Source organism: Loxodonta africana, chromosome 23 (genome assembly GCF_030014295.1).
Source record: "Loxodonta africana isolate mLoxAfr1 chromosome 23, mLoxAfr1.hap2, whole genome shotgun sequence".
Taxonomy (NCBI): Eukaryota; Metazoa; Chordata; class Mammalia; order Proboscidea; family Elephantidae; genus Loxodonta; species Loxodonta africana.
The window spans coordinates 16,986,499-16,998,900 of NC_087364.1; the positions used below are offsets into that span (position 1 = coordinate 16,986,499).

Sequence of the window (12,402 nt, forward strand, 5' to 3'; positions counted from 1 at the left end):
TGCCACCAGAGTTCATTCTGGGGAAGGTACTTTCTTTGCTAAGGAGCCCAGGTGGTGCAGTGGTTAAGTGCTCAGCTGCAAACTGAAAGGTCAGCAGTTCAAACCCACCAGCAGCTCAGAAGGAGAAAGACTTAGTGGTTTGCTCCCCAAATGATTACAGCCAAGAAGACCCTATGGGGCAGTTCTACTCTGTCCAGTAGGGTTGCTATGAGTTGAAATGGACTCGAGGGCAACAAGTACACGTACTTTGTTGGCTTAAGAAAATATTTTGATTAACAGGTTAGGAATGTAAGGTGACCCTGAAGGTGCAGGAGACCGGGATAATTAAAACTACTGTGAAAAGAGAAAAGAGTCGGGAAGGTGGGACCAGAGACTGTGGCTAGTAGGGGGGTCGCAGGCTAAGGTGAAAGGGGAGAGAGGCGTGTGTACCAGGGCCAAGGGGTGAGGTGGGGGACTGAGGGACTTTTAAGAACAGGGAATTCTTATTCTTAGCTTCTTTCGGATCCTTCATTTAAAAACCCCTCAGCTGCTCTAGACCTTCACAAAAGTCTGCATGCAAACAGCTTGAATGGTTTTGGGGGAAATCAAAGAAAAGGGTTGGAGTCCTACCCATGTGCCAGCAAGAGCAGAGAAAAGAGGTGCTGAAGGTAAGACGTGAGGGAAACTAAGCATTCAGAAAAAGCAAGAACTCAGAGCCACCTGTGACCCGAAACTGCAAGCCCCCAGGGAATGTGCGATCTTGGATAAGGGGCTCAGGAGGTGGATAAGGGGCCCCAGAGATGGATAAGGGGCTCCAGAGATGGATAAGGGGCTCCGGAGGTGGATAAGGGGCTCCAGTCAATTTCTACAAGATCTCTGTGGACACGGTGACCCTGACTGACAAATGGATGACACACATAGTTGCTTGCTATTTTCAACCATCATCTCTCAAGATACATTTATTACTAGGAAACGGACAGGGTCAGTAAACACCTGTATCCCCACCCGCAGTTTCCTTAAATCTCTAGGCTTTACTATTGTGGGTAAAATCTGGAGATCTGGCTTCTACTATCTCCCTGGTCTCTTGCAGCTCTAGTAAGTAATATTTTTATGTTCGTTTTATGACAGTGAAACGTACAAATCTTGAGTACCATTCCATGAGTTGCAATAAACATGTATCCCTCTGTAGCCTACACCTTTATCAAAATCTGTTATTTTTCCATCACTACAGAAAATTCCCTGTCAGCCAAACCCCACCCCCGCCCCAGGCAACCACTATTCTTTCATCACCATGGATTAAATAACTAATATTTAAAAGCAATTGTAAATGCCAGGCTTTGTATTATAGTGTTTCATCAGTATTTTTTTTTTAATTGCAGGGTTTATTTTTATTATTTTTTTTGTTGCTGTTGTTGAGACTATACACAGCAAGACATATGCCAATTCAACTGTTTCCACATGTACAACAACTCAGAGGCACTGATTATATTCTTCAAGTTGAGCAACATTCTCACCTTCCTTTTCTGAGTTGTTCCTCCTCGATTAACATGAACTCACTGTCCCCTAAGCTTCCTATCTAACCTTTCCTGCTGCTATCCTCAGTTTGATCTCATATAGATAGTTCTTTAAAAGCCTACAATGCCCAAGGCAGGCATTCATTACTAGTTAAGTTATACTATTGTTTTTTGTTTGTTTCCTGTGTCAACAACTTTTATTAGTAAGTAGTATTCCATGGTATGATTGCATCACGGTTTAATTTTTCATTCATAGTGACCCCACAGGACAGATGAGAGCTGCCCCGTAAGGTTTCCAAGGAGTAGTTGGTGGATTTGAACTGCTGACCTTTTGGTCAGCAGCCGAGCTCTTAACCACTGCGCCACCAGGGCTCCAGGTAAATGCCCAGGAGTGCAATTTGGGTTCACATGGTAGTTGCATACTTAGTTTTTTACGTAACTGCCAAACCAAACCTATTGCCATTGAGTGGATTCTGACTCATAGCTACCCTGTAAGAGAGTAGAACTGCCCCATAGGGTTTCCAAGGCTGTAAATCTTTACAGAAGTAGTTTGCCACATTTTTCACCTGAGGAGGAGCATACGGAGATCCCATATAGCCTACGTCTAAAAAAAACAAAACAAAAAAACCAAACCCCTTGCCATCTGATTCACAGGGACCCTGTAACACAGAATACAACGGTCTCCTTAGGGTTTCCAAGGAGCAGCTGGTGGATAAAAACTGCCGACCTTTTGCTTAGCAGCCAAGCTCTTAATCAATGTGCCACCCTGACATCTAGTTTCCCTTTTATTAACATCTTAAATTAGTATGGCACATTTGCCACAATTAATAAACCAGTATTCATACATATTGATACATTTGTATTAACTAAAGTCCATACTTTATTCAGATTTCCCTAGTTTTTACCTTGTCTCTTTTTTCTGTTCCGGGATCCCATGCTACATTTAGTTGTCATATCTCCTCAGGGGCCTCTTGGCTGTGACAGTTTCTCAGACTTTGCTTGCTTATGATGAACTTGAGAGTTTGAGGAATACTGGTCAGGTGTTTTGAAGAATGTCCCCGTATTGGAATTTGTCTTGATGTTTTTCTCATGATGAGACTGAGGTTATAGATTATTAGGAGTATTGATTGGTTTTAAGAAGACTTCAGGGGATATTTTTGGTTTAAGATTTAAAGATTATCTCAGGGCAATAGTTTAGGAGGTTCATCCAGCCTCAATGAATTGAGAAAGTCTGGATTCCATTCTGAATTTGAAATTCTGTTCTTCATTTCCCCCTTTTGATTAGGATTCTTCTACAGAATCTTTGATCAGAGTGTTCAGTCATAGTAGAGCTTCATCAGTATTAACACATTTACTTCGCAAATGAATTCTATGAGACAAATATTATTACCATTTTGCAAATGAAAACACTGAAGTTCAGAGTGTGCGACTTGGCCCTAGTTATCAGCTAACAACTACAGCAGCATGACATGAACTAATGAAGCTCATGCTCTTAACCCCAGTTTACACTATACTGCCTGTCTGAGACGATCATGGAGAGGCCACAAAAGATGCCCTCAGAGAGAGTCTAAGACCTGCATGCAATTAAATCAGTGCAACTTCGGGAGCCCTGGTGGCGCAACCATTAAGCGCTCAACTGCTAAACCCACCCAGTGGCTCCAAGGAGAAAGACCTGGTGATCTGCTCCCATAGCGAAGATTACGACCTAGAAAACCCCATGGGGAAGTTCTACTCTGTCACATGGGGTCACTATGAGCTGGAGTCGACTCACAGCACGCAACAACAGCAGAAGAAAAAAAACCTTACTCCTTTTATGTACAAATCACAGATATACATACACAGATAGGCAGTATATCTATGGTATTAAAATTTCATGAAGATGGTGGTGATGAAAAACAAAAAATTTCTAAGGAGGAAGGGCAATAACAACAACAAAAAGACTGAGAAACACTGCTCTCCACCCTCTAAACTGGAAGGATGTTCTCTTCTCACAGAATTTACCACATCCTCTCGGCTGAAAGTTTGGTAGTCTGAATCCACCTAGTGGCACCACGGAAGAAAGACCTGGTGATCTGCTTCTGTAAAGAAGACAGCCAAGAAAACCCTATGGGGCAGTTCTCTTATCACTCGGGGTCGCTATGAGTCCCAATCGACTCAATGGCACCTAACAACAACAATGCCACGTAAAAGCTCTGAAACCTCCTGAGTCATTCCAAAGGCCACACGCATTCCATTTTATCAAATGGCTTGTTTACATCCCTCAGAGGCATGGCAGAAAGGCGGCGTGACACAGCGAATTCTATTTGACTGCGGAACAGCGCACGCACGGGGGCTCAGGCTGCAGATGTCCCACCCGGGGCCAGCGGGGGAGGAGCTGGCCCAGATGCCCTCTAAGAAGAGCCAGGCGCTGCGAAAATCTGACGCCAGCGGCCTCCTCCCAGCAGACAGCAGGGTAAGCGGCTCTGCAGAGAGCAGGAGACGCGGCCCTCCGCCGGGATTGGACGCTGCCAGCCGGCTCGTCACGCAGCCCCAGAGCTCACTTAGTCACCGTCCCCCTCAGTGTCACCGTCCCCCTTCTCTCCCCTCCCCACCCACACCCGGGCGGCGCCCGCAGGCCCCTCCCCGCACCCAACTCCGACGGCCCCTCCCCCGCCCTCTTCCCGCGCTCCCCCCGCCGCCGGCCGCGCTGCCATGGCAACCCTGCGCCGCCACCGCCTTCTCACGCACGTCGGGAGCTAACGGCCTCGCCCCACCCCCACTCCACCTGGACCTCAGCGCGAACTGCCAGCTCGCCACGTGCGGCACCTAGGTAATGAGTCAAAGGGAGACGGGCCCGAGCAGGAAAGCAGGTGTTAGGGTACCACGGCTGGCGGCCCCGCCCCGGAGGCGCCAGGGCTGGGCGTCGGCCGCCGTGGGCGGAGGGGAGCGGGGCCTCGCGCGGCATCCTGGGGTTTGTAGTCCGGTGGCGCTTCGGGCTCGCGGCCGCGGTGGAGTGGTCTGGACGGGAAAACTACAAAGCCCGGCGGCCCGGGCTCCTGGGAAAGACCGATATACTTAGAGCCGGCTGGGGGAGAGAAAACCTGTCTTTGCCCTGAGGGGGCCCCCGGGTGGTCCCGGAACGGGGCTCTGTGCGCCGGGGAAGGGAGTGGAGGTGAGATGGGGTTTCCCGCCCTGCCATTCATTGGGCCCGCCCGGCCGGGGCACCGCCCTGGGCAATCCCAGGGATGAGCAGCCACCAGCGGCAGGGCCTGGGCCTGCCCGCCTCTGCCCCTCCAGGGTGCTGCTGTCGGTGCAGAACCGTATGTATGTCACACACCTGAGAGCGAATCCGTCCCCTAGCTGGGGACTGGATCAAGGTTATTCTAAAGTAGCTCAGACGCGTTTGCATATGAAACCATCAATTAACAGTTGCTCAAAGGGCAGAGATGTTTAAAGATTGGGTGTAGATGTAGATAAAAGACACCACTGCTATTATGAGGTTGTGTGTGTGTATGTGTGCTTTACCGTTTTGCATTTTATTTATTGAGGCTCAAGGTTGTAAAATGAGTCCCACCCCCAACTTAACAGACTGAATTCTGCCTACACATGGTTTGACTCCATCTATTTTAAAGGTTAGTTCAGATTTAATGACTAATAGTGTTTCAAGCAGAGACTTCTCTTTTTTGTTTTTTTAAGCAGTGGGTAGTAGGAATTATTTTCTTTGATTATTCCAGTGTTTTTCAGAATTTCTCAGGAGCATTTTTTTCCCCATTCAAAATTTTATACACAAATTGTTTTGTGACATTAATTGCTGTCCCTGCAATGTGTCAGCAATCTCCCCCTTTCCTTTTCCACCTGGGCTTTCCGTGTCCATTCGTCCAGTGTTCCTGCGCCTTTTTGCCTTGTCGTCTTTGCTTTTGGGCAGGTGTTGCCCATTTGGTCTGGTATATCAGGAGCATGTTTTAAGAATAAAAATGCCATGTTCTAGTGTTTTCTTTGCTGGGGCACGCCTTCGAGCTGGCTCACGGCCTGGTGATAATGAAGCAGGCACACCAATTTAGAAAACTCATCTTGAAGGCCCCTTTAGACATTTTTTTAGTGGGAACATAGCCATACAATGTTGGAAAACGGTTGATCGTTTTGTGTTTTTTTTTTTTTTGTGGTGTTTGAGAAACAAGAAAGTGACATAAGGCCCGGAACACTATAAAAAAATTTTTTTCTCTCAATTAAAATGAAACTGACCTCTTTAAACTTTATTTAAAGTAGCAATTTTGTAGGAGAGGGAGATGCAGAGTGGGTTTAATAAGGCCATTAGAAAAAATTGAGACCATATGTTCTCTAGTACAGGGATCTGAAGTATTTAATTTATTCATTCAAAATTTAAGAACGTGTTATGTGCCAGGCATTCTGCCAGGTGGTGGCAGTAAGGACATGACTAGAAGATAGCCTGTGTCTTGTTTGGGCAAACCGCCATGTCATTATGGTAGCATGATACATAAAGGTATGTGCAGGTTGCTGTGGGAGCCCAGAATGGGGATAAATAATAATACAACGGAAATACTTACTGAATGTTTACTGGGTAGGAGGCACTGTGCAGAGCCTTTTGCGTGCAGCCCCTTGTTTATAATCCTCCAAAGTAACCACTGTTATTTAGAGATGAGGAAACTGAGGCCAGATGGTAAGGCAGGAATTGGATTTGAACCCAGCTGGGTCTAATTCTAGTCACTGTCTCCACCACTGATGGCCATTCTCCTTACCAGTTGGTAGGAAGGTACTGACTCCACCTAAGCAGGTCAGGGGGAGTCTCTAGTATGTTGTGACATTTGGCTTGTGTCAAGAAAGCTATAGTAAGCTTTCACTGGGGAGAAGGTGAGGAAAGTCATTGTAGGCAAACGGTATAGCATGAGGAAAGGATGGATTTAAGGATGAGTATTTTATATTTGGCGAACCCTAGTTCTGTAAGGAGCCCTGGTGGTGCAGTGGTTAAGTGCTCAGCTGCTAACCGAAAAGCCAGTGGTTCTGAACCCACCAGTTGCTCCGCGGGAGGAAGATGCAGCAGTGTACTTCCGTAAAGATTACAGCCTTGGAAACCCTATGGGGCAACGGGTTGATAGTTCTATATGAAGTCCCCGGGTGATGCAGATGGCTAACATGCTAACCGAAAGGTTAGAAGTTTGAGTCCACCCGGAAGTGTGCTGGAAGAAAGAATTGGCTATCTACTTCCAAAAAACCGCATCGAAAACCCTACGGAGCACAACTCTACACTGACACACATGGGGTCGCCATGAATTGCAATAGAACCTGTTGCTGTCCAGTCGATTCCGACTTATAGTGACCCTCTAGGCTCCCCAGAGACTTTATTTCTTCATTTAGTTCTGTTGTACTGTGGTGGCTTTCATGTTACTATGATGCTGGAAGTTATGTTGCCAGTATTTCAGATACTAACAGGGTCACTCATGGTGGACAAGTTTCAGCAGAGCTTCCAGATTAAGACAGACTAGGAAGAAAGGCCTGGAGATCTGCTTTTGAAAATTAGCCAATAAAAAACCTCAGGATCACAACAGAATATTATCTGATACAGTACTGGAAGATGGGCCCCTAGATTGGGAGGCACTCAAAACACACAGTGGCCAAACAGTGGGCTTGAGCATACCAATGATTGTGAGCATTCAGGACCAAGCAACGTTTTGTTCTGTTGCGCATGGGGTTGCCGTAAGTCAGAGTTGACTCAACGGCAACTAACAACTTCAGGTAGTTCTGTATGGCTGGACCCTGAATACTTGCAGGACAGTTGGAGAGCCCAGAACTTAAAGGAGTTGGTAGCATGCTAAGAGTTTAGAATTTTTCTTCAATATGGGGAGACTGTTGAAGAATTTCAAATAGAGTAGTGGTGTCATTAGGTTTGTGTTTTAGAGAGATAACTCCAGCTCTAGTATGGAAAGTGGATCCAGGAGAAAAGAGATTAGAGAGGTGGAAGGGAAAGAAAAGTTCAGGAGAGAAATGAAGAGGGTCTGAAATCAGAGTTACGGGAAAGAGGTGGATTTGATATTTAAGAGGTAAAATTGATAAGACGTAATAACAGGTTTAATAACAGGTTGGATGTTGGGGAGCCAGAGAGATTTGAAACCCTAGGGGAATGATTCTTAGGTTTTTGGTTAGGGTGCCTGATAGGGTAGTGAAACCAGTGATTGTGTTCAGAAGGTGCAGGTTTTTATTGGGTTGAAAGATAAAGACAAATCAATTCAGCTTTGAGTATTTATTCAAGGAGTATTCACATGGGGTATCCAGTATGCAAGGAGCTCTGGCAGCACAGTGGTTAGTGAACGCTTGACCACTAACCCCCTAGCCATTCCGTGGGAAAAAGTCCTGGCGATTTGCTCCCATAAAGATTACAGCCTTGGAAATCCTATGGGACAGTTCTTCTCTGTCCTATAGGGTTGCTATGAGTCGGAATCCACTGCACTGGGGGGGGGTTGGGGGGGGCGGTGGTAGGGGTGGTGGTGTTAAATCTATTTGCATTTTAAGTGCGTTTGGGTGTGGAGTTCAGGAGAAAGGCCAGGGCTGGAGATAGGGCTGGAGATAGAGGTTTGCATATAAATAAATAGTTGAAGTTAGAAGAGGGTGTGGATTGGCTCACGTTGGAGAAATTTGAAGAACCGAAAAAGGAACAGGTTTGCACATGGAACTCTTGGGAAGCAGAATCCTTTAAGGCTGTGCGTCTGTGCGTGTGTCTGTGTGTGTGTTTTGGGGGAGGGGCTGTGTTTGAGAAGATGCGGGGGAAAGTGTTCACAAAGGAGACTGAACAGCTTAGGAGGCAGAGAGGAAGGAGAAGAACTGGAAGGAGAGGAAAATAAGCAGGGAGTGTTGAAGAGGGCAGGTAAGGTAAAGATAGAGAAGCATGCCATGAATTTGGTGGCTAGAAGTCATTTGTAAAGTTTGCAAAAAAGGAAAGAGGATAGGCTACTTTTTAGAAAACGTATTACAGAAAAGAGAGAATAATGAGCCCCCATGAACCCATCACCTAGCTTCAAGAATGAATACGTAACCAATTTTGGTTCGTTTATACCCCTAACCACCAACTGGGTTATTTTAAAGCAAGACTCAGATATTATATCTTTTCAGCTGTTGTTTTTTCATGTGTATCTCTAAAAGTTAAGAACTTAAAAAAAAAATTCTACTTAAAAAGCTGCCAGTACTTTCTTAACGTAAAATTTCCAGTCACTTCTTTTGAGAGAAGCTTACCTATCAAGAAAAGAAAGAGACATAACTAAAAATAAGTTTGTAACGCTGATTTTTTTTTTTGGTGAAAGATTAAGGAGTGGCCAGATTGTAAGTTTTTAGCCTGGATTCTCTTCTCTCCAATGCATTAAGCTGTTGGGGAGATGTTTAAATATGTAGGAGGTGAAGAAAGAGGAGAGAGATCCCTGAAAAAGTAGGAAGTGAATTACCAGTGCTGTGTTCTGAGTCTGTCTCAGTCTGTAAGTGAATTATTTCTTTTATGAGGATCAGCACAAAGTAGGTTCCTATGAGGCGGAGGTTAAAGATGTCCCAAATGTCCAATTTTTCCAGATGGCTGTCCCACTCCATCATCTTTAACACCAACCACTCTCCCCTCCCCTCAGTACTCTCCCTTCCACCTCTGGGCTCTATAACTCAGTGCAATGTCTCACAGAACTCACGGACCCTACTTACAGTTAAGTGGTTTATTAGGGAAGTAACAGGGTAGGACTTGGGATCAGGAACAACTCAGGACACAGTTTTTGATCAGGATAGCTCCTTCTCGCCCTCTGCTGCCGGGCCTGTTCAGGGCCTTCTCGGAAAAGTGTTGCAACTCTTAGCCCTGTGGGTCTGCAAGCACCACAGCAGCTGTCTAGCACTGGTCTCTTGGTTCCTGCCGTCTCATGCCACTATCACACTTGCTGCTGTTTCGCTGCTGTGTCTCACTGTCTTTGTGTTCCAGCTCTTCTCTCTCCCTCTCTCTCCATGCCTCCCTTTAAGCCTAGCAGGATGGCAAAACTGACCAATCTCCTTGTTAGGGTTCTATATACCTTATTTGTGTGGTGCCATCTCCACAAGGGTTCCATGCACCTTATTTGCATTATTACCAAGCTGTCCAATCCTCTTGGTTGGCCACAAGCATCTCATTTGCATAGTCCCACTCAGTCATTTGGTGGGAGTTACGAAAACTGTTAAATAGACGAAGAGACAGTTTTTCAAACAGAGCAAGGGATGCTGCGTGGTTTAAAGTCAGGAAAAGTATGCTCAGGGTTGTATCGTTTCACCATATTTATTCAATCTGTATGCTGAGCAAATAATCAGAGAGGCTGGACTATATGAAGAAGAATGCGGCATCAAGATTGGAGGAAAACTCATTAACCTGCATTATGCAGATGACACAGCCTTGGTTGCTGAAAGTGAAGAGGACTTGAAGCAGTTATTGATGAAGATCAGTATGGATTGCACCTCAGTGTAAAGAAAACAGAAATCTTCAGAGCTGGACCAGTAAGCAACATGATAAATGGAGAAAAGATTAAAGTTGTCAAGGATTTCATTTTACGTGGATCCAGAATCAACGCCCATGGAAGCAGCAGTCAGGAAATCAAATGATGCATTGCATTGGACAAATCTGAAAAAGACTTTTTTCAAGTGTTAAAAAGCAAAGATGTCACTTTGAGGACCAAAGTGTGCCTGACCCAAGCCATGGTATTTTCAGTTGCCTCACTTGCGTGTGAAAGTGGGACAGTGAATAAGGAAGACTGAAGAAGAATTGACGTCTTTGAGTTATGGTATTGGCAAAGAGTATTGAGTATACCGTGGCCTGCCAGAAGAATGAAAAAATCTGTCTTGGAAGAAGTATAGCCAGAATGCTCCTTAGAAGCAAGGATGGCGAGACTTCGTCTCATGTACTTTGGACAAGTTATCAGGAGGGACCAATCCCTGCAGAAGGATATCATGCTTGGTAAAAGTAGGCGGTCAGTGAAAAAGAGGAAGACCCTCAATGAGAAGAATTGACACAGTGGCTGCAACAATGGGCTCGAACATAACGATTGTGAGGATGGCTCAGGACTGGGAGTGTTTCATTCTATTGTACCTAGAGTTGCTATGAGTCAGAACCAACTCGACAGCACCTGAGAACAACAACAAAGACTGTGGCCAGAAGGGCCATGTTAAGTAATCTACTGCAGCACATCCCCCCTGAGTCCACTCCCATTCATGTTGGGTAGGGTTACATAGGTACATCACTAGTGGGCTATCTCGACTGCTATGAAATATAGCAGTATTCACTGTCAACCCCAATTTTGCCATCCCATCAGGCCCTTGTTAATTCAGGCGTACAGGTTCAGTGGTATAGTTATAGTCTCTTGCTCAGGGATTATCTCTGGTTAGGGATTATCCCTGGTTCTGGGACTGCAACATCTGGTAGGAAAAAAGCAATTTTAGGTGATGTGGGGAAGAACTGTACAATGGCACCAGCATCCTCCCCCAGCCCCTCTTCCCTAGATCCTTCAGAGAAGCATAGGAATCTGTCCAGTGGTGAGCCTCCTTTTGCCCTCCTCATGTTGAATGTGAGCACATGCCCAGCAAGACATGTGAGCCAGCCCTTCATGCTTTTATCTCTCCTTGTTTTAGATAACAAATATTTCAATTGTCCATTCCAAGTCTTTATCAAGCCATGACTTTGAGGGTGGTATGCAACATGGTATACCATGTTGCATTTAAAATAAATAAATAAATAATAAATATTTTAAAATTTATTTTTATGCAACATGGTATATCCATTTAATATGATGGTTCTTGGCCCATTACTGTACCATGTGGACTGTAAAATGTGTTTGCTGGTTTGATGAAATATAACTCGGTGGCCCAAATTGGTACAGTGTCTTTTGTTCCAGTCCCTTAATGGTATTTTCAGCATTTGCATCTGTCACAGGATATGCAAAGCCCAATCCAGAGTCAGTATCTGTTCCTTTGAGGACCCATTTGTATTCACCATGTCACCAGCATCGTTGGTCCAATACGATCAAATCGCCAGCTATGTGTAGGGCCTTCATCCTGGGGAATCTGCCCCATAGCCTTGTGCAACTTGTGTCTTCTTGCTGGCAGACAGAAAAAAAAAAAAAAAAAACCTAGTGCCATCAAGTCAATATCGACTCATAGCTGGCAGACAGAGCAGTCCTTATTGTCATTTTGTGCCTCAGCGGTTGCAAGAGGGATGTGTCTAGATTCAGCTCATCTCTGTGTTGCTGCAGCACCTTCATGTCCACTCATTTCATGGACCCAACTGGCCACCTAAAATGAGCGTACCAACAATTCCACTTGCTGATTCTAATTGCTTTCAGATCCAGGAAAGGGTTTCTTTGATGGGCATTGACATGTCCTATTCCGGTGTGCCCTCTAAATTCCCAGAGTGCTTTCCATAGGTCAGTGCCCCACATGGGTGTCCCCTTAATCTAATTTTCCATCACCCATTTGCCTGAGTTGGTAAAAAATCCAGACATACGGGCTCTCATCATTGCTGAACTCTTCCATCATGGCTACGAAGATAGCATGCAATTCATCCCATTGAGCTGACCTGTTCTTCCTGTCTTCAATCGAGATCTTTCCATCTGCTGGTCTTAATTCAGCAGCCTTCCACATCAGATGTTGTCCCTGTGTCCTGGACCTGCCATCTGTGAACCAATTACTCTTCTGCTGGTCAGCAGAAAGTTGTTCATAGGGCACCGTCCACATGAAAATTGGCTCTGGCAGCTTCTCAGGTGGTTCCAGGGTAGGACCTATGGTAAGAGAGGCTTCCTGCTCATCAGTATAGTGGGCACCTCTCTGCATCTCCCCAGTAGCTTGTTCTTGTATGAACCATTTCCATTTTATTATGGAACTATTTTGGGCACTACCTTCCTTATTAGAGTATTTCTTTGACATCACCCAGGAC

The 12,402-nt window shown here is 45.4% G+C and overlaps 1 protein-coding gene across 3 annotated transcripts in view; it reads left to right on the forward strand.

The window, feature by feature from the left end:
• Positions 1–4,194: 4,194 nt before the first annotated feature.
• Positions 4,195–12,402, forward strand: part of KATNAL1 (katanin catalytic subunit A1 like 1) — a 106,676-nt gene continuing 98,468 nt past the window's right edge. Inside the window, exon 1 of one of the 3 annotated variants that reach the window (XM_064275285.1) lies at positions 4,195–4,302. The gene's annotated coding sequence lies outside the window, so the exon portion shown is untranslated. Of the gene's footprint in view, positions 4,303–4,486; positions 4,645–12,402 lie in introns of those variants that run through there. The other 2 variants (XM_064275288.1, XM_003413958.4) reach the window with 2 other exon arrangements.